The sequence below is a fragment of the Panthera pardus genome, unplaced genomic scaffold (assembly GCF_024362965.1).
Source record: "Panthera pardus isolate Hobbes unplaced genomic scaffold, ASM2436296v1 HiC_scaffold_2, whole genome shotgun sequence".
In the NCBI taxonomy this organism is placed as follows: domain Eukaryota; kingdom Metazoa; phylum Chordata; class Mammalia; order Carnivora; family Felidae; genus Panthera; species Panthera pardus.
This window is the reverse complement of record NW_026526765.1, coordinates 105,246,327-105,267,581: the sequence shown is the minus strand read 5'-3', so window position 1 is coordinate 105,267,581 and position 21,255 is coordinate 105,246,327. Positions and strand designations below refer to the sequence as shown.

The 21,255-nt window shown below is 39.8% G+C and overlaps 1 protein-coding gene across 8 annotated transcripts in view; it reads left to right on the top strand.

Moving 5' to 3' along the window:
- The window catches only part of MAST4 (microtubule associated serine/threonine kinase family member 4), a 563,317-nt gene that overhangs the window by 95,557 nt on the left and 446,505 nt on the right, over positions 1-21,255 (top strand). The window contains exon 1 of one of the 8 annotated variants that reach the window (XM_053907307.1): positions 4,478-4,500. The exons of the other annotated variants lie outside the window; for them this stretch is intronic. The gene's annotated coding sequence lies outside the window, so the exon portion shown is untranslated. Of the gene's footprint in view, positions 1-4,477; positions 4,501-21,255 lie in introns of those variants that run through there. 8 annotated transcript variants of the gene reach the window in all.

Genomic DNA, 21,255 nt, shown 5'->3' with positions numbered 1-21,255 from the left:
TTTTAATGGGTATAGCACGAGCATGTTCAGAATGATAACGACGGAAACCTCACCATAATTAAATACATGTGCTGCTTTAGTTCTACAAAAGTCCCAGGTGTGTTTCTAATCTCGGCTCTACTAGTATGTAGGGATTTTTTTTTTTTAAAGATGGAAACAAAAGATATAAATGATAAAAACAAAATCTGAGCCAAATACATAATTATACATTCGAATGCTGTGGTATGATTTTGGATGGCAAAGTCAAATAATGTTTCACAGGAATGGTCTCAGGTTCTCTCGAGTCTGCTCTGACACCTCCATTTAAGATGCTATGAAATGAAAACCTTGTTGACTCCAGAATCCTGTTTTCAGCAAGTGTTCTTATAGCCATATGCCTGGCATTTACCATTAAACATTATTTAAAATCTGAGCACTCAGAACCTTGTGACTTACAATCAGAAGACATGTTTCCATGGTTCCCTTGGAATATTCAGTTTGTTGCAATGAGTTAATCAGTGACTCAACAAATATTAATCAGTAAATTCAAAGTCCTTTTCTATATTGTAATTACAACAGTTGACGTTTTTCGGTATGTGCTATGGGTTAGGCAGCCTGTGTACATTATTTTGTGCCCTCTTCTAGCACTTCTCAGGAGCACGTACTGTTGTCCCTAGAATACAGGTGGGGAAGTGAGATGAAGTTAACTTCCCCATGGTCACACAAGCTATAAATGGCAGTATCCAATGCCAAAGCCCCATGGCATTAGCATATACTGTACGTTGCATAACAATCAACTGGGAAGTTGATTAATATGAAGATTTCTGGGTGCTGCCCTGAGATTAGACTAGTAAATCTAGCTGCAGCCTAGGAATCTGCAGTTTTAACAGCCTCCCCTGTGATACCAGTTGAGTTGATCCAGGAACTTCCCTGAGAAACAAAAGTCCCCAAAATTGTTTCCATCTTCAATATGACAAAAGACTTTAGGGTAACAGAGAGACCCTCACAATCTAATTTATGCCAGTGATGATGACCATAATCCATTCCCCAGAGTAGAGAGAACTCACTAAAGAGGCCAAGGTGAGTTGGAAGACAGAGCCAAGCCCAAAATACCCCCCTTATTCATAACACTATGTGAAATGGGAAGGTGATTTATAATTTGAAATTTAAATTTATTGTGAAAGGAAATAGCACTTGAGGTTAATAAGACAGGTTATTTTATATATTCTTTTAAGGAATGTTAATTGTCAGGAGTCTTGTCTATAACTACTTTTTACTGAATGATATTCTGCAAACATGGAGAATTTTCTAAGAAAATGTGTATGGATGGATGGAACAGAGAAATAGTAACTTTTCGTTCTTTAAAATGATCAGATGAAGCCCTTGAACCAGTGAGTGATTCATAAACATTCTTCACCTTCTGTTAGTCCATTTCTTTCTTCAGACTAGACATTTGAATAATTGCCATTATGTAAAAAGGGGATTTAGCTCTCTGGGGATGATCCAGCAGACTTTGACTGGGATTTATAAATAGCCGTAGCTGAATTACTCTGTGTCTATTAGATGTTTTGATACAGAACACTTTGCACTTAGGCCTCAGCTGAACATCTAAAAATAATAGTAATAATAATGCAGTTTCTTCATCGTTTGATGTAAGTCAAAATCTACCAAGGCAGTGCTAGTCTTTGAAAACTCTTGTAATTTTTTTGTTTTACATTAAAATTTTTTTACTGGGGCATGTGGGTGGTTCAGTCTGTTAAGTGTCCAACTCCGGCTTACGTCATGGTCTCACAGTTCATGAGTTTGAGCCTCACATCAGGCTCTGTGCTGACAGCTCAGAGCCTGGAGCCTGCTTCTGATTCTCTCTCTGCCCTATTCTGCTCATGCTTTCCTGCTTTGTCTTTCTCTCTCCCTCTCTCTGTCTCTCTCTGTCTCAAAAATAAATGAACATTAAAAAGAAAACTTTTTTATTAATTAACTGACATACAATGCTATATGAATTTTAGGTGTAACAATGATTGGATATTTATATACGTTATGAAATAGTTGCCAGAATAAGTCTACTAACCATCTGTCACCATACAAAGCTGTTATAGTATTATTGACTATATTCCCTATGACATACATTATATGCCCATGTCTTATTTAATAACTGGAATATTGTACTTCTTCATTCTCTTTACCTATTCTCTCTTCAATCCCCCCATTCCCTTCCTCTCTGGCAACCACCAGTTTCTTCTCTGTATCTAGGAGTCTGTTTCTGTTTTGTTTGTTCCTTGTTTTGTTTTTTAGATTCCACACATAAGTGAAATCATACAGTTTTGGTCTTTCTCGGGCCGACTTATTTCACTGTGTGTAATAACCCATCCATGGTATTGCAAATGACAAGATACCATTCTCAAAGCTGTTGTAATTTGTACTTGAAATTATACCTGCCCTTACTCTGAAAGCTCTGTGGTGCTCCTGAACATTGAGACAATACAACTTTATCTCCTGGGTCTTAATGTGTTTATTTCCCCGTAGGGAGGCCTCCACCTGAAGAGAGCTCAGTCTGTCTTAAGAAGATTCCAGTAAAGGGCCAGAGCTCTTGTGCTCTTGCATTCCAGTTCCTCCTCATGGAGTCCTATGAACTAGCCACTAATGTTGAAAATGTAGAAAAAGTTGATCTTCTGTGGACTGGAAGTAGCGAAATGGCTTGCATCCAATAGGTTCGAGCTTACTGCTCATTTGTGCCAATTTTCAGGCACCTCGTGTGGTGGTGGTGGGAGCTGTGTGTTCCTCATACCTGGGACGGGCTGCAGGTGAGGGAGGATGGCACTTGATGGTTGTATGAGTCTGCCAGAGCTGCCACAACTAAGTGTCAGGGACTTGGGGGCTCTGACAGCAGACATTTATTTCCTCACAGTTCTGGAGGCTAGAAGTTCAAGTTCAACTTGATCTTGGACTCAGATTTTATTCTGAGGGCTTGTAGGTGACCATCTTCTTCCTGTGTCTTCATGTGGTTTCTTCCTCTGTGCTTATCTGTGTCTTAACTTGCTTTTTTTTTTTTTTTTTTCTTTCTCAAGATACCAGGCCTATTGGATTAGATGCTACCTAATGACTTCATTTCACTTTAATTGCCTCTTTGAAGACCCTGTCTCCAAATATAGTCACAATCTCAGGTACTGGGGTTTAGGATTTCATTGTATGAATTTGATGGAGGAAACAATTAAGCTCATAACTGGAAACAAGTTGAGACCCTGGAGTGATAAACATGGAGGGCATATACTGTGGTATATGAGCAGTGTGGTAAAGAGCAGTGCCTTTTAAACTCTCTTTGAAGTCTTTGAACTCTTTGTGTTGACTTCAAAGGGTTGATTTCTTTGCCTAGCATGCCCTCTGTAATGCTCCATGAAATAGTTACTACAAGATCAGAGCCTTTGTTATCATTGGTAATACTAACAGGTACCATTTGAGTGCCCATAAGTGCTAGATCTTTTGTACATCTCACTCCGGTCTTCCCAGAGAAGGGGATGGTTCTGGTAGATCTATTCAACAGATGAGAAGACTGGAATTGAAAGAAATAACTTTTCTGAGTTCACACAACTACCAAGTGAGAGTCAGACCCAGCTGTGCAAAATTTGTCTGAGTTAGTGTCTTGGCTTAACCACTAGCTTGGGTCACACTTAACTCTGTCTGAACTGCAGTTTGTTTTTTCTTGAAAGGTTAATTTTTTTTTAATGTTTATCTTTATTTTTGAGACAGAGACAGAGCATGTGCCGGGGAGAGGCAGAGAGAGAGGGAGACACAGAATCAGAAGCAGGCTCCAGGCTCTGAGCTGTCAGCACAGAGCCCGACACAGGGCTTGAACTTGTCAACTGTGAGATCGTGACCCAAGCCAAAGTCGGATGCTCAACCGACTGAGCCTCCCAGGCACCCCTTGAAAGGTTAATTTTTAAGTAATCTCTATAACCAACAGAGGGTTCGCACTCACAACCCCAAGATCAAGGGTTGCTTGCTGTCTTGACTGAGCCAGCCAGACGCCCCTGCACTGAAGTTTCTTGATCGGTGAAGTGGTCTGGGTGTGAATGTCTCCGTCACTGGGTGCCAAAAGATGACAAGAGTCTATGAATGGGCCTCTCAGAGTCTCAGTGAGCCGTGGCTCATGTTGTATTTTGTAGGTAAAGGCAGGATTGCATAATGACACAAACATTGTCTTGTTGGAATGCATCACACCTAACTGACTTCAGCGAGCAGCTTGAATTCTGAACTTTAGTGGCCTTTTCTATAAAAAGGACAGTAGTGACTGGCATGTGGTAGCCAATGTACCCTGTTCTGACTTCCTTTTTAGGACTGACTTTGTGGTTGGCTTTCTGCATTGTCTAAACTTGGCCTTCTGTTTATAAGCGGGAACAGTCATTCTCCCCTAGTCACAATGAACTGCACGTTTGGCGCTTGTTACGGTCTCAGCCGGGTTTTCTGTTGTAAACCCATTTATTAGCCATTAATCATTGAAAACAGTAATGGTGACATCCAAAAGAAGTGAGTTTCAGCTTCCATACGTTTCCTTTGACCATAAGTGAATTTATTTCCTGGGGTGGTGGCATTGTTTGAGAAAATAGAAATTTGTGTGTATGTGTGTGGGGGGGACACATTTAAAAATGCTGAAATTTTAAAATAATGTGAAAATGGGATAGGTATTGATTAGAATTTACACTGAGAGATAATTATGGACTGTGCCAGTAGAAAGCATATAATTTTCTCTGTTAAGACCTCAACTGTTTTTCAAAGCTAGGGTTCTCTTTCTTTCATGTCTGTTAATCTTTTCTTTCTAAAAGCACCCACACCATTTTTTTACAGGTGGCTTTTCCATAGAAATTTTCCATGAAATTCTTTAATTTTTCTTTCTCATAAAACTGACACTTTACACTTTTCCAGAAAACCACCAAGAATATCACAGACACCACCCAGACTTAGCCGTTGTTGATGTTTTGCTTTCTTTCAGATATTTTTTTTTCCAGATTCTCCATATCCTGCAGCTTCAGAATCCTTCATTGTTCTGCCTTACAGGTAACAGAGGATGTATTATTTGAGCTTGACCATATTACCTTTAGGGACATTGAAGCCTCAAAGTGCATTTTCAGAGCCAACCTGACATTCTATTGATCTATTTCCTACTGAGTTTTATTTATAGAGCTCATTTTAAGCAATTATATGAACTCATTGAAAATCCAGTGAAATTCAAAAGAATTTAATGGAATTGAGTTGTACAATGTTCATTTTACATGTGAATTTTGGGTTTGAGTGCAGTATTAAGACTAGTCCCATATCAGTGTGTTGATACCAAAACTGACTCACCGGAGAATGGATGTGGGGAAAAAAAGAATGAACAGGGTGTTGACATCTCCACTTTGTGACGTACTAGCTTTGTGATTTCTATCCTCTCCAAGCCTTTTTGGGGACCTATGGGTATTGCAGTAAGGTGATCGTAGACTTTAGAAAATGAAGCATTTCACCAACATTTGGTACCATATAGGCAGGTGGACTGCCAGCTGTTTTAACTGTAGGACTGACTCTTAACTTCCCAAGCTGGCCACCAGATGCCTTCATACCTTTGGCTCTAATACTATAAGAGAAGGAAAAGTGCTGGCCTCTGCTACCTCCCTCCTTATGTTGTTGAAGTCAGGACTTGCCCTCTCTGGAACTGGTGGGACCTATCTCTGCTTTGGTCCTCCTTATAGTGCTTTAGCTTGATCTTCTTCCATGTCTTTCCTGGATTTATTCATTTTGAATTCTAGAAACTGCGACTTCACATTCAGGTTCATTCATATCTGATATGCTTAGAGGAAGCAATGGTTGATGTGTGTGTGTGTGTGTGTGCGTGTGCGTGTGTGAGATACAGACACACTCTGGATTCACTGTAACTTCTCTACGAAGTTCCTAATCTAATTTTGTTAGTAGTATAAATTAGTAGCTGGAATTGTTGGAAAACAGGAATATGAAACTGTGGACTCTTTTTAGTTGAAAAAACATATTATTTTCCTTCTCTTAGAAACATTGATTTGTTTTTGTTTGTCAGAGACCTCATTCTTCCGGTTTCCTTACCGACTGCTTGGTTATAGCCAGTGGCCTCCTTATCTTTGTTTCTTTCCCTCACAGTGAGAGAACAGCCAAGCTCTGGAATTGCTCCCAAACAAGGCTTCCCCGAGATGGATTTATTTTATGAGTCATTGGATCTGATGATTAAAAAGAAAAAAACCAAAATGTAGTTTAAAAAAAATCCACAAAACTTTTCTTGATGTCTGATATTTGGAGGGAAAAGTATACCCATTACATGTGTATAATTTGGTGAATTTTCTCAAAGTATGTAATCCCCATATACCCACAACCTGTATTAAAAAAGAGACTACTCGGGGCGCCTGGGTGGCTCAGTCAGTTAAGCGTCTGACTTCAGCTCAAGTCATGATCTCTCGCAGTCTGTGAGTTCAAGCCCTGCGTCGGGCTCTGTGCTGACAGCTCAGAGCCTGGAGCCTGCTTCCGATTCTGTGTCTCCCTCTCTCTCTGCCCCTTACCTGCTTGTTCTCTGTCCCTTTCTCTCAAAAATAATAAACATTAAAAAAGTTTAAAAATAATTAAAAAATAAATAAAAAAAAGACTACTCTTCCAGGTGGCCCCCTGCGTCCCTTCAAGTCAGTGCCCCCTGACAGAGATACCTTGGAGCTGTAACCCTGTGCAGTAGTTTGGCTTGTTTTTGCACATCATGTCAATGCCATCACACAATATGCCCTATTGTATCTTGCTTCATTTTCCAAATGTGAAATGTGACATGTGTGGGAATTATGCCTGTTGTTATGTGTAACAACCATGTATCCTTTCTCCTTTCTGTGTGGTATCGTATTGCGTCAATTTCCTATTCCTGTTGTAAGGAAGTATCACAGCGTTGTTTCCAGGGCACAACTTATTCTCATACAGTTCTGCACATCCTAAGTCTGCAGTTTCACTGGGCTAAAGTCAAGGTGCTGGCAGAGCTTCTGGGTTTTGTAGGCTCTCAGGGGAGAATCAGCTTCTTTGTCTTTTCCAGCTTCTCATGGCCACTGGATTCCTTGGGTTGTCAAAGCATGTCACTCCAATACTTGCTTCCTCTTCACGTCACCTCTTGTGTCTTCAACTTTCCCTCTGCTTTCCTCTTAAAAGGACCTGTGTGATTACGTTTAGGGCCCATCTCCACATCCTTAACTTAATCTGCCCCTAAAACATCCTTTTGCTATGTAAGGTAGTAGTCACAGGTTCAAGGAATTAGGGTGTGGAATTTGGGGAAGGGGGCATTTTTCTGACTATCACATCCATTATGTGAAGATATTTATTTTTTCCTTCCGCCATTAATGACCGTTTTGTGTTGTTCATACACACACACACACACACACACACACACACACACTCCATTATGTATGTATCTAGGAGTTGGGTGCATAGTAATGTGTAAGTTCAGCCTTCAGAATCCGAACTAATCAGTTTTTTCAAAATGCTTGTAGCAACTTAAACCCCCTTTGTTTCAGTATTTAACCGATCTGTAGCTCCCATTTTAGACCCTTTGTAAATAATCCAGGATCTTTCAAAGAGTGTTTATGTGAACAGAGTCCTGAGACATACTGTAGGAGAAAAGAAGTACTCAAATAGATATGGGAAATACTGGATCCTGCTAGGAGAAGCACTTTGCAAATGAACCATGTTAAAGATTTTAAGCCTGTCTAATTTTTGTTTGATTTGTTTCTGAAGTGGGTTTGACTTTGACTCAGTTTCCCTCTGTTGAAATCTCAAAGAAAAAGAGTTCAAGGGAATACTCTGAAAATTCTAAAAGAAAACCGTAACTTTTTATTAAACTTGAAAAAAAATGCTTATTTATTTTGAGAGAGCATGCATGAGCAAGGGAGGGTCAGAGAGAGAGAGAAAGTCCCAAGCAGGCTTCACGCTGTCAGTGCAGAGCCCAACAGGGCCTTATCTCATGAACCAGGAGATCATGATTTGAGCCAAAATTAAGAGTTGGCCAGTTAACTGACTGAGCCACCCAGATGCCCCTATTAACCATTTTTGAGAGAGAAGTTTATGGTTCACAGAAGAGTTGGGAGGTAGGTACAGAGATTTCCTCTATGCACCCCGCCCTCACACATGCACATTCTCTTCCATTATCAGCATCCCCTGCCAGAGCAGTATACGTATTTGTTACCATTGATGAACCTACGTCAATACCTCACCTCATGGTCACACCAAATCCATGGTTTACCTTAGGTTCTGTGGGTTTGAACAAATATAACATGACATCCATCATTACAGTATCATGCAGACTGATTTCCCCTAAAAATCCTATGTTCCATCTGTTTTTCCCACCCCCACCTTCCCCACTTCTGGCAACTGCCGATCTTCTGTCTCTATAGTATAACCTTTTCCAGAATTTCTTATGGCTGGAATCATATAATATAGCCTTTTTGCATGCTTCTTTAACTTAGCAACACGCATGTAAGGTTCTTTTATGTCTTTTCATGGCTTGACAGCCCTTCGCTTTTTAGTGCCAAATAATACTGCACACTCTGGATGTATCCGTTTGCCTACTGAAGGACATCTTGGTTGCTTCCACACTTTGGCAGTTACCGATAAAGCTGCTGTAACTTGCCATGTACAAGTCTTTGTAGGGACATAAGTTTTCAGCTCCTTTGTTTAAATACCAAGGAACATGGTCGTTGGACCATATGATAAAAGTATGTTAGTTTTGTAAGATGCTGTCAAACTGTCTACCATGGTGGCTGGGCCATTTTGCATTCCTCCCAGCAACAAGTGATAATCCCTGTTGATCCACATCCTTGTCACATTTCGGTATTGTCAGTGGTTTGGGTTTGGGGCATTCGCATAGGTGTACATGGCAACTCATTTTGTTTTAATTTTCCATTTTCTGGATGGCATAGGATGTGAAGGATCTCTTCATGTGCTTATTTGTATATCTTTTTTGGTGAGGTGGCTATTCAAGTTTTGGGCTGAATTATTAATCAAGTAGTTTGTATTCTTGTTGTGTTTTAAGAGTTCTTCATGTATTTTGGATAACAGTCCTCAGTCAGATATGCCTTTTGCAAACGCTTTCTCCCATTCTGTGGCTTGTCTTCTCATTCTCTTGACGTTGTTGTTTTTTTTTTTTAATTTTATTTATTTATTTTAAGAGAGGAGGGGGGATAATACAGAGACAGAGAATCCCAAGCAGGCTCCACACTGTCAGTGCAGAGCCCAACAGAGGGCTCGAACTCACAAACTGCAAGATCATGACCTGAGCCGAAACTAAGGGTTGGATGCTTAACAGACTGAGCTGCTCAGGTGCCCCTCCTGATGTTGTTCTTTGCAGAGCAGAAGTTTTTAATTTTAGTCAAGTCCAGCTTATCCCATATTTTTTTCATGAATCACACTTTTGGTATTAAATTTAAAAAGCCATTCCTATACCCAAGATCATCTAGGTTATCTCCTGTGTGCTAGTAGTTTTATAGTTTTCTATTTTACAGTTAGGTCCAAGATCTGCTTTGAGTTAATTTTTGTGATCGATGTAAGGTCTGCATCTCAATCCAATTTCTTACGTGCAGATGTTGTTCTGGGACCATTTGCTGAAAAGACTGCCTTTGCCCCATTATGTTGTGTTCCTTTGTCAAAGGTTAATTGGCTATTTATGTGGGTCTGTTGCATCTTTTCTGTCCTGTCTCATGGACCTATTTGTCTGTCCTTTCACCAGTATGCTATGGTCTTGATTACAGTAGCTTCATATTAAGTATGGAAGTCTGGTAGTGTCAGTCTTCCAAATTTGTTCTTTTCTTAAAATTGTGTTCATTACTTTCGATGTTTTGTCTCTCTGTAAAAAGTTTAAAATTACTTGGTCCATATCCACAAAATAATTTTCTGGGAATTTAAATTGGGACTGCCGTGAACCCATAGATCAAACTGGGGAGAACTGATGTCTTGGTAATAATGACTCAGGATGATTATTGCTAAAAAAGTAATGGGAAGTTGTTGTTACACTTTTAGGAGGTAAAACCACTAATTATATTGGAGTACTCTCTCTTTAATGTAAAGACTAGAGAAACCATCAGAAAATGGGTTTCCCTTAGTGTGGCCTGTGATTTGGGGGAAAAATTATTTGTATTAGTGTCATCTTAAGTTTTGCATCAGGAAGCTCATTATAAAAAATAATTTCTACTTCCTGGGAATATTTTTGGTGTGATTGATTCAAAAGTGTTTGTCTTGGCGTACTTCTTCTCTGAGTTTCTCCACACATTCCCCTGCCTCTTAAAGGAATATCTTGCTTCTGGTTTATTTTTTCTCTTGGTTGGTTTGTTTAGTTGTGTTTTTCTTGTTTGCACCTCTGGTCTGTAGGGGGAGCTTGGCCATCAGATCCTAAGTGATAAACCCTGAGCTAGAGGGAAGTAAAGGTTTCCATGGTGTGTAGGGTTTCCTGGTGAAGCCTGTACTGAATCCTAAGCTGAGTCCTGAAGGATGAGGACCCAGGATTTGATGGGGGCTTTCTAGCCAGGTAAGGGAGGATGAACAGAAAAGATTCATTTTAGGTGGAAATGCCGCTGTTAAAGAAAGAAAGTTGGCCAGCATTGCTGCCCCCACCCTCACAAAACGAACTGCCTATTTCTGTGGTCTTTTAAACATTTCCTGTTTAAAGAATTATCTTATTAGGTAAAGGACAAAGAATTTTTAATGTTATAAAGTCACAGCTTATGCTCCTGTCCCTGAAGAAAAGCCTCCTTTGGCACTTTAAGTTTTGACTATTTTCTAACACACTGTGAGTGAGAAGCATAACCAATGTATTAGTTTTGACATATGGTTACACCCAGTACAGCTTCAGCCAAGTCGTCTCTGGGGACTACAAAGGCACAGAGTTAAATTTCCCAAGTTGGAAAAGAGGCTTTCAGAAATGAATTTCTCGCTCCACTCTGAGCAACTTCGCTGCTATTTCCCTGAGGAGGTTGCTAGGCATTTAATAGATCTCCGCGTTAGAAAATTCTTCCAAGCATTTCGGTACGAGGTATTTTTTTGTGTGCGTCCTTGGCCTCTGTTTGGTGTGGTGGAGGCTGCATCTTATCTCCTTTATGCTCCTATTTATGAAAGGTTTTTAGAAGATTATCTCTCCCCATTATCATTGGGATCGTCCTCAGTGTTAGTTGTCTTAGTCATTCCCAGTGAGTCTTAGTGCTGCTGAGATCGAAGGAAGCCATGTGACAGCGGAGTCTGGGCCTGGTTCCCACCCACCTCCACACAGCTGTTACCCTTCCTGCGTCCCTGAGCTCTTGCTGGGGCATGAGGGACTTCGCTTCAGCTGTGACACTGTTTTGTTGTTCTTGGCCATTGCACAGAGGCTCACATCCTGTAGGCTTTAAAAAGTGTCTTTCTTTCAAAGACTCTTTTCAGTACCTGTGGGGTTTATGTGGTATGATACATATGTTGAAAACTAGTTTTTTGTTTGCCAGGGGCATAAAGCATAAGCAAAATGATAAGGGGACATAGTAAAAGGTATTTTTTGAAAGACCTTAAAGTTCACGATTAAGTATGGGTGGTTAAATTACCAAGTCTTCTTGCTCATGAGATCAGACACATGGCCTCTTCTGCGTCCTGGTGTGTTGTTAGTTTAGTAGAGGCTTTTCTTGGTAAAGGCTCTTTAGAAATCTGCTGGACTCGAGGGCCTAGGATGAGCTCAGGCGTCCGGCCTCGGCAGACGATTATAAGCATGACTGGCTCTGTGTGTGGAGTCATGTCAGTCCACACCCCTGAGGTGTGGGATCCCGGCTTTGGCAAAGTCAAATGGTGTAAACATGGCTGCCGTTTGCAGAGAAAGGGGCTGTGGGCTTGGTGGACAACCTTAAAGATACCTACTACAGATTGTCGTATTTGGTAATAATACAGTTTAATTGTTTCCAGAAAGACCACCGTTTGAGCTTTACATGAATTCCTAATCTTCCCAAATTTACATTGATTCTACCTTGTTGCCATAATGCTTTGTTATCTTCATTTTCTCTTCCTCCTCATAATTACCCTGTATATGAGGTCTTGTTCCTTCTCTGTTACTCTCTTTGCCAGTCAGCTTTTCTTCCATGCCTCTTGCTCGACTTCCAGTCGAGTTCTTCCATAAACCTTGTTTTGTTTTTAATACCTTTGTCTTTCCCATGCTTCACCCACCAGCTCTGAACAGCTTCGTCCTTCACAGCGAGTACAGTTCTATCCTGGCATTTTCTAAAAAATAACTAATTTCCAGAATTTTCTGGAGGAAAAACAATGGCTCTTTCTAATACAAAATGGTTGAAGTGAGTTATGGAAGTGAACTGCATGTGTTTGGGATTTTTTTCCTTGGGAAGCTAGGAATCCAAGTATAGTGGCTGTTGCGAGATTGCCTTGCACTAGAGTTTACTACAACTAAGCAGGTACAATCTTGGTTACTTCCTTATGCTTGGCAATTTTCAAAGCTTCCTCAAACCTCCAGAGTTTCAGGGGAGGCTGTAACTAATTCTTTTCTGGGGAAATATAAACCAACTAACTCAATTCCTAATGAGCTTTCTTCCCAGTGGGAAATCACAGTGAAATAAAGCTGGCAAGTTTTTAAAGTTTTCTTTTCCTCCTTAGGTCGGAGAATTTCTTATTTATAAACTATCAGTTCAGTAAATATTAAGACCAAATGTTCAGAGGGTTATATGTTATCCTAAACCTTTTACAAAGTGAGCTGAAATAAAATATTCTTGCCTCACCATTCAGTGTTTTAAAATTTTGTTTTCCCTGTACCATTGAAATTAGGACTAATACCAAGATCTACTACATTGTTAAAACAAAGTGTAATTAAAACACTTTTTTTTCTATTAGAATATTTGTGTTTTATTTTAGAAAAGTTTGTTATCAAGCTGCCTGAATTTATGTGTAAGTGTTTTTAAGCATTAGCCTTACTTGCCAAATACTTAACTCGCTTGAGGGCAGGAAACAGTTACCTTTATATAGAGATGTTAAATATCAGTGGTAGGAGCAAACATTCCTGTTTTCATAGAATAATAATAATAAGTAGCTAGTGTTGGTTGATCACATAGTATGTGCTTCTGAGGCTAATGGGAAGGACTTTGGAAGTTCATTGTGAAACAGGATCTCAGATACTGGTTAGTGAAAGATGCTTTCTATTTATTTTTGAGAGAGAACGTGAGTGGGGAAGGGGCAGAAAGAGAGAGAGACAGAGCATCCAAAGCGGGTTCTGAGATGACAGCAGAGACCCCAATATGGGGCGGGGGCTTGAGTCCATGAACCCTGAGATCATGACCCTGAGCCAGAGTTGGACAAATAACTAACCGAGCCACTTAGGCGCCCAGAAAGATGTTGTTTAATGTGAGCTTAATAACATTTTTTATCAGGAAAGATTTTTTGATTTTTTTTTCAAATGCACTTTTGGCATCTAACAGTATGAGCACTTTATAACTGTATATGATTTGACAATTATGTTATGATTTCTTATTTATAAATTAGATGGATTTATATTTCTTACACTATTATTTTTAGAGTTTCCATGTTAAGGTTGTGCTGGATTTTATAAAATGAAATGAGAACCATTCCTTGATTTTTATTTTTTCTGTTCCATGTAACATTTTAAAAAGCATAAAAATTCTCTTAAGGTTTGATAGTGCCCTCTTGTAAAATGTTGTCAACATTGTCTATTTCCGTACATTTATTGAATTGTGCAGAGTCTACTTCTCGAGTCAATTTTGACAATTTCTATCTTCTTAGGCATCCTCTTCTTCATTGAGCATTACCAATTTCAGCATAAAATCATATATATTCCCTTATACTTGTATTAAATCTCTTTTGTCTCTTTGACTTCTATCCATTTTCTTATTTCCAATGTTGTATAATTGTATTTTCCCTCTTAATGAGCTTTGCAAGAGGTTTCTATATTTTATTGATGTTTTCAAAGAACCAGCTGTTCCACTGCTTATATTCTAATCCCTTAATTTCTGTTTTATCTTTTTAATGTTTCTTTCTTTTGCTTCCCTTAGGTTTATTTGATTTTCTTGTAGCTTATTGAGTTGAATAATTGAAAATTTTATTTTCTTATTTAATAATGAAGATGCCTTTTTTAAGGTGACTTATTCTGATCGCCTCTCGCCTCAGACTTTAAATCTTTCCTTCCATCTTCACTCTGAGCTGATGAACTTGATCCCTACATTGATGAGAAAATTGAAACAGAAGAGAGCTTCCAGAGAGTGCCCCACCCAGTGTCTCCACTCCTGTCGTTTCTTCCTGCTCGTTGCTTAGGTAACCATGCATGCTCTTCAGAGAATAGTCCTAATTAACTAATCATGCTCCTGTCTAAGGCCAGTCCCTGTCTAAGTGCCCCCATCCTGTCTCCTCTCGCCTGGTCAGAAGAAACCACCCCAGGTGAGTGAGGGCTTTGAAGGATTGTTGGTTAAGGGTACAAACTTGCAACTGTTGGATAAATAATTTTTTGAGAATCCCATCCACATCACAATCCACATGATTACAGTCAATAATACTACATTATGAACTTAAAAGTTGCCAGGAGATTAGATCTTAATCATACTCGTGGCTGGAAAAAGAAATAATTATGTGTCACAATAGAGGTGTTAGGCAACAGTGGTGGTAATCATATTGCACTGTATAAATGTATCACATCAACATGCTGTACACCTTACACTAGGTTAGATGTCAGTTACATCGCAATTAAAAAAAAGAAACTACCTTATGAATTCTCCGCACTCTTACACCACAGATTTTCCCTCTTCTGTATCATGCTTGACTTCACACAAGCGTGCTACAATAGTTCCATCTCCATAAACCTTCTCTTGCCCTGCTTTCCCACCAGATGTTCACAGTTTCATTGCTATATTGGGCAGCCTCCTCCAAAAAAGTCATTTTTATTCATGGCCTCAAATTCATCTTTTCCTAGTCTCTTGAACCCAGTCTATAAGGCTTTCAATCCTCTTACATCATAGAGACTATCTTGTCGAGGTTATCAGTTACCCCTGTTGGTCTTTGAGGTACAGTGGTCATTACTTAGACCTCATATGGTATGACAAGTCTTTCCTGTTTGGTCACACGTGTTTGTCACTTGCCCTCCAGGACATTTCAAACTCTCGGTGGTTCTCTTTTGCTGGTTCTTGATTCTCTGACCTCTTAATGTTGGAGTACCCCAGAGAATATTCTCAGTCCTCTTCTCTTGTCTATTTTTACTCTATTCCTCGTGATCTTATGTGATATGATGACTATGACCTATAGACTCATGGCCACAGGATTTACATCTCTAGCCCTGATCTCTCCTACACTCTAGATGCGCATATCCACCTGTCTCTCTTTATGTCTGTTTGAATGTGTGATAGGCATCTCCAAGTTAATGTGTCCCAAACCAAACTTTTCATCTGCTTCTGGATCCTGTTCCATAACTCTTTTTTATCTCACTCAATGGCTGCTTCCTCTTTCCAGTTGCTCAGGCGATGCTGAAATCGTCCTTGGCTGTTTATTTTCTTTTATGGCACATCCACGCCATTGGACAATTCTATCGGGTTTACCTTCAAGTACATCCAAGGCTGGTCTCTCCTCACTTTCTTTACTATCACAACCAGGTCTGAGTCACTACAGACTCTGTCTGTCTGTCTCTGGATGTACTCCTGTGGTCTCTAGATGGTCTCCCATCTGCCATCACTGCTCACTATGGTCTATCCTCAAAAGAGCAGCCAGAGTGATCCTTTTGAAATGTGAGTCAGATCAACCTGCTTTGCTGCTCACGATTCTGCACTTGACCTACCTTGCCCTCAGAGTGCAAGCCAAAGTCCTTACACATGGCGTGGCCCTCGTTAACCTCTCAGACCTCATAATTTCCTGTTTCTCCCTCCCTCCCTCCCTTCTTCCCTCTACTCCACTCCACCCATGTGGCTATCTTGCTCCTCTTGGATGTGCCAGCTGTGTCATTGCCTCGACCCCTTCTGTGACTGCTGCCAGCCTCTAGGAGGCACATTCCCTTCAAGTCTTCACCAAATGTCATCTTCTTTTGAAGCTTACACTGCCCTATTTAAAATTGCCGCCCCTTCCCCCCTTCTCAACCCCATTTACCTCTATTTTTTAAAATTACTGTTGACGTGGTGGTTTTCATCACCTATCAAATTATATAACTTACTGTATTGGTTTATTACCTTCCTCCCTTCCTGGAATATAAATTCTGGGACAGCAGGGATCTTTGTCTTGGTTTTCTCCTAACATCGCCTGATGGTGTGAACGATGCATGGCACATGGTGGAAACTCCTGCATGTTTGTCAAGTGGCTGGTGAATGGAGGCTGTGGTTTGGCCGTAAGAAATACTGGCTGCAGTTCATAAGTACTGATGTTCAACGTGTTCATTGTCCTTAGTTCCTTAATAGTTTTCTGGGATTTATAGTGTTGTTCTGAATGGAGAGAGGGAGGTGGTCACACTTGAGATAGTAAGGGGAGGTAACCAAGGAGCAGTGCCCTCCTTACATCCCAGATTAGTGTCTCAGGCACAGGACTGGACAGCTGCTATACATTTTAGCTCAAAAGGTATGTGCATAAGTCAAACAAGTGGTAGAAAAATTACAAAGCAACTTCCCAGCTTTGTTTTTTGTTTTTTAATTTTTTTTTAAGTTTATTCTTGAGAGAGAGAGAGAGAGAGAAAGAGAGAGAACATGCACAAAAGGAGCAGAGAGAGAGAGGGAGAGAGCATCCCAAGCAGGCTCCACGCTGTACGCACAGAGTCCAACGTGGGGCTTGATCCCACGAACTGCGAGATCATGACCTGAGCTGAAACCAAGCGTCAGAGGCTTAACCAACTGAGCCACCCAGGTTCCCCACAAGTTCCTGGCTTTGTAAATAAAGTCTATTAATGAAATCACTTAATGATGTGATATGAGTAGAGATATGGGTATATTTCTGTCGTATCATGCTGTGACACTTTGCAGATTCTGACAGTAGTTTGTGCTTTCAGTAGACTTGGTTTGGGGAGGTACTACGAATATTCACTTCTTTCTGAACTTCAGTGACATTGAATGAGAAGTTGAGAGAGGCGGTGTCAGGAAATTATGCAGACACCATTAAAAAAATTTTTTTAATGCTTATTTATTTTTGAAAAAGAGGGAGAGAGAGAGTGAGCACTCACACACATGAGAGCATGCAGGGGAGGGGCAGTCACAGAGGGAGACACAGAATCTGAACCAGGTTCAGCACAGAGGTTCAGCTCTGAGCTGTCAGCACAGAGCCTGACGCGGGGCTTGAACTCACCAACCGTGAGATCATGACCTGAGCCAAAGTCGGACGCTTAACTGACTGAGCCCCCCAGGCACCGCTCCAAGACACCATTTTTAATCACGGAGTTCATGGAAGCCTTTGTCCAAAATGTTGGTTGATCATTTCTGAGTTTTAGAAGATTCTTCCTTCTCTTGCTTATCCAAATGATTTTTCTGAAACACAATGAGATCTCTTTTAGAATTCTTGACTCTGGCTCTCCTATTAAGCTTGATTTATTAAGTGGATAAGAAATAGCCCAGAGCTGAGTTTGTTTCTCTTCTGTGGAAATGGCAGTGCTATATGCTAGAGTTAGTAAAAAGTTTAGCTGTGGCACTGCTGACTTTGCCCTTTCAGAGTACTTCCTTCTAGAATTCCTTAAAAAATGATGTGGAACCTTAGTGAGAAGAAAGATGCTAAATATCCTCCATTTTTGATGATGCATAGAAGCAAAAAGAATTTGATAAGGGGAAGCACTTTATCCCTTATGAAACACTTGAGCTCTCTTTGTGGCTGGGCAACTTTAGGAAAATGGGAATCTTCAAAGGTGGTACTTGTGTGCTTTTCCCAGGAATGATCTCACATTGATTTTTGTTTTTCCTTTTTAGTTAGACGTCTACAGGATACTTTTCTCAACCAGGTCATTTAAGCAGAAAGACCAAATTACTTAAAATCAAATCGGATTTTGATGAAAGCATTATGCTTTATGAGGCTGACTTCTCTTAGTCTCCTCTTTAAAAAAAACACAAAAAAACTTTGGGAGGAACATTTGGTGATGGTGAAATTTACACCAGGCACACTCTTCCATGAGCCATCTCTGGAACACCTCCCTGCCTTCTCCCTTTGCCAAATCCATGACTAGGCTATTTCTGGGGATGTAGGCTGAAGGGAAAAAGGGAGATTTTCAAAGTCTGACTCAAGGATATAAAATGTGTATATATCTATATTATCTTTATATTATTACTATATATATGCTATATATAAATTATATGTAGTATGTATATTACTATATAAATAAATATATATAGAAATTGTCACTTTTAGTGGAATTATTCTCATTTCCCATTGTGATTCCACAGTGGCCCACCTTACTAAGTAAGGTATCATTTTTCCACCTGGCAGATGAAAGAGTTCTTGTTGTTCCCTTTCTCTTTGCCTTTACAGCAGTTACATCAGTGCTTAGTTCTTGATACTTGGTTACAAGTTGTACATTTAAAGGTACACTTGCAAGGTGTGCGGCACAAAACCCAGGGCAGGGTTTTGTGTATTGAGCTGTCTCCCTGGTAAGCCAGGATGTCACAGCCAAAGCAAGTTTTAAACTCAAATGTAGTAAACTATCCAGGTTGAGTTCTGACTGCTAATGATGAGGTAGGGATTTGGGTTTAGGTCATTCTTGCCGTAACTTAGAAACTGGAAAGTACATGCATGTATTAGGAAATGAAGAAACCTTTCAAGTCGTGTTACCTTCAGTAATCCCTCTGTAGGCTTATTACCATCCATTTGTTTCTCTTTAAATGTTCCATTTTCTGCTTAGAACATTGAAAAGTGGTTGTTGACTCATTTTTCATCTAAGTCCACCTTGTTCTTCATGAAATATTATGTCATTTTTAAGACAGAGTGCTGTTTCTCTGTTAAGGATTTTACTGTTTTTCTTTTTAAGTTTCTCTCAGTTTTAATTTATATCTTCAGGAGGAAGTGATATGCTTCTCTTATTCAAACATCTATATTAATCTTTCATTTGATATGAAGGAATATTTTTTAAATGTCTTCATATTTCTTTTCTAGCTTCAAGTATTGGTCACAAATTTGTGTTTTAACAGCAATTGCTATAGTACATGTGTGAGCTATAGTTGTAGGCTTCAAAAACATATGCATATTTTACCATTCTCCTTACATTCTTAATCTCATTTTTAAAATGATTATAAATATTGGATGTGCCCATGACTTAGTAGCGTGTGAAAGACTCCTTCCCCGCAATGGATAAGATGCCTTATGATTCATTTCCTTCTGATGCCTTCAGAGTTTTAATGATTCTAATGTCAACAAGTTAAGAGTGCTGAAGATAAGCATAGTAGTAGATGTTCAGCTTTCTAGCTTTATGCCACTTTAGGGAAGGTATTTTTTTTATAGTATTCACTTTGAAAAGGCAGCAGATCCCTAAAAATGTCTTAAATGCCCTGCCCACAGCCCAGGTATGGTAACACTCTAAAATTTCTGCCTTCCTTTCAGTCTGCTAACTGGTCTGCCTAACCTTAAAGTTTTTTGTGTCCTTGTTTCTACTAAAAGGAAAAGAGTATGAGGCCAATAGACAGTGCAGCTTATGTGAGTTTCCGTTTTCACTTTTAAAATGTGAACATTTATTGTGTACTAATTCTGTAGTGGGCACAGCTTTGTAGACGCAAAGTTGAATTTAGTTTTAGTCTTTGTTGTTCATAGTATTTGTTTATTCATTAAACAAGTATTTATTTTAACCTACAGTAGGTTAAAAATATGTTTTATATACTAACATTGTATATGTATGTGCATATATGTAGTATGTATACATATAACTCATTTATATATTGACTTACATGTGACTTAGATAGGGGTAAGGGATAAACAAAACACCAAAGCTAGTGGAGAGAGCAATGTCAAGGAGTAAATTTAGATAAGGTGGTCAGGGAAGTCAGGGAAGCTCTCAGTGTGAGAAGGTGACATTTGAACGAAGACCCTGAAGAAGTAGATAAAATCCATCTTGCCTAGTGGAAGAGATAGGCACGCAGGAAATCTAATTTTGATGGAGTAAGAGATCCCACAGACATAGGTGTGTTCAATACCATTCCAAAGTTCCAGGAAGAGTCGTTGGGGGAGAAGGCCTCTGAGTGGGGTCTCAGAGGAAGAGCATGAGCAGAGACTCAGCGAGGTCATGTGAGATCTGATAGCTGCTTGGGGATTCCTACTGAGTAGTGAGAGAGGCTGGAGTGGTAGAAGATGAATTTGGAAGGTGTTTCTGGTTGGTTTAAAGAGCATCAGGTATGCCATGCTGAGGGGCTTTGATTTGATTGTATAGGCACTGGAGGGTTTCAAGCTGGAGAGTGACAGGATCAGATCTACATTTTGAATAGGTGATTCTGGCAAGGACTGGAGCTTGATTTATGGGGAGCATGACAAGATAATGGAGGTCATTTTGGAGGCTTTTGTAATGGTTCTGGTGAGAAATGTTGACCTCACCTGGGAAGTGGTAGGGTGGGGGTGACTGAGGCTTAGGGGTTGTAGAGGTCAGGATATATTTGCCAGGTAATCTCAGTAGAGTTTGTTAGTGGCATATGAGAGGTAAAGGTAACCTACACTAAGAAATATATTTTATAGCACAACGTAGTACACATGGTACAAATATACACCTAATTGATTATAGAACATGTTGGTGAAAAAAGTTTCACGAGTCAGTTTTTTACCTTGGGTAAAAAACTTGTGTGGTATATTCTGGTATTTTCCATTTCATTGTATTTTGGTATCTTTAAAATGCTGGCCTTGACTTGCTTAATTGAGTCCACTGATGGGACATGACTCACAGTGTAGAAAACACCTGCACAGGCTTCAGGTTATTTCCTAACAGACAGGTGTCTCCCCCTCCGCTCTGAATTTTTTTAGCATCATAGTGTCAGGTCTGCAGACACCTTCCACTTGGTGGAGAAGGGAGATAGTGTGCTGAGCCAACTGATGACCTCTCAGTAAGACAGTCACAGAGGAACATACAATGTCACCACCAATTGCCTAGAAAATGTATCTCGGCTGAGAGGGTGGCTAGTTGTGCTAGAAACATTATATGAGTTTTTGTTATTTTAATGGAGTGAGTGGGGAAGGAAAGGGATGTGATCATTGTTTTTCTACTTTCTTTGCTGCTAACATAGGTGTCCTCATTAAATATAGAATGGCAGAATTTGGAATGCTTCATTTGTGATGTTTGCCTATGAGACCCTGAATTGAGTTCATGTTTGAAACCATTTG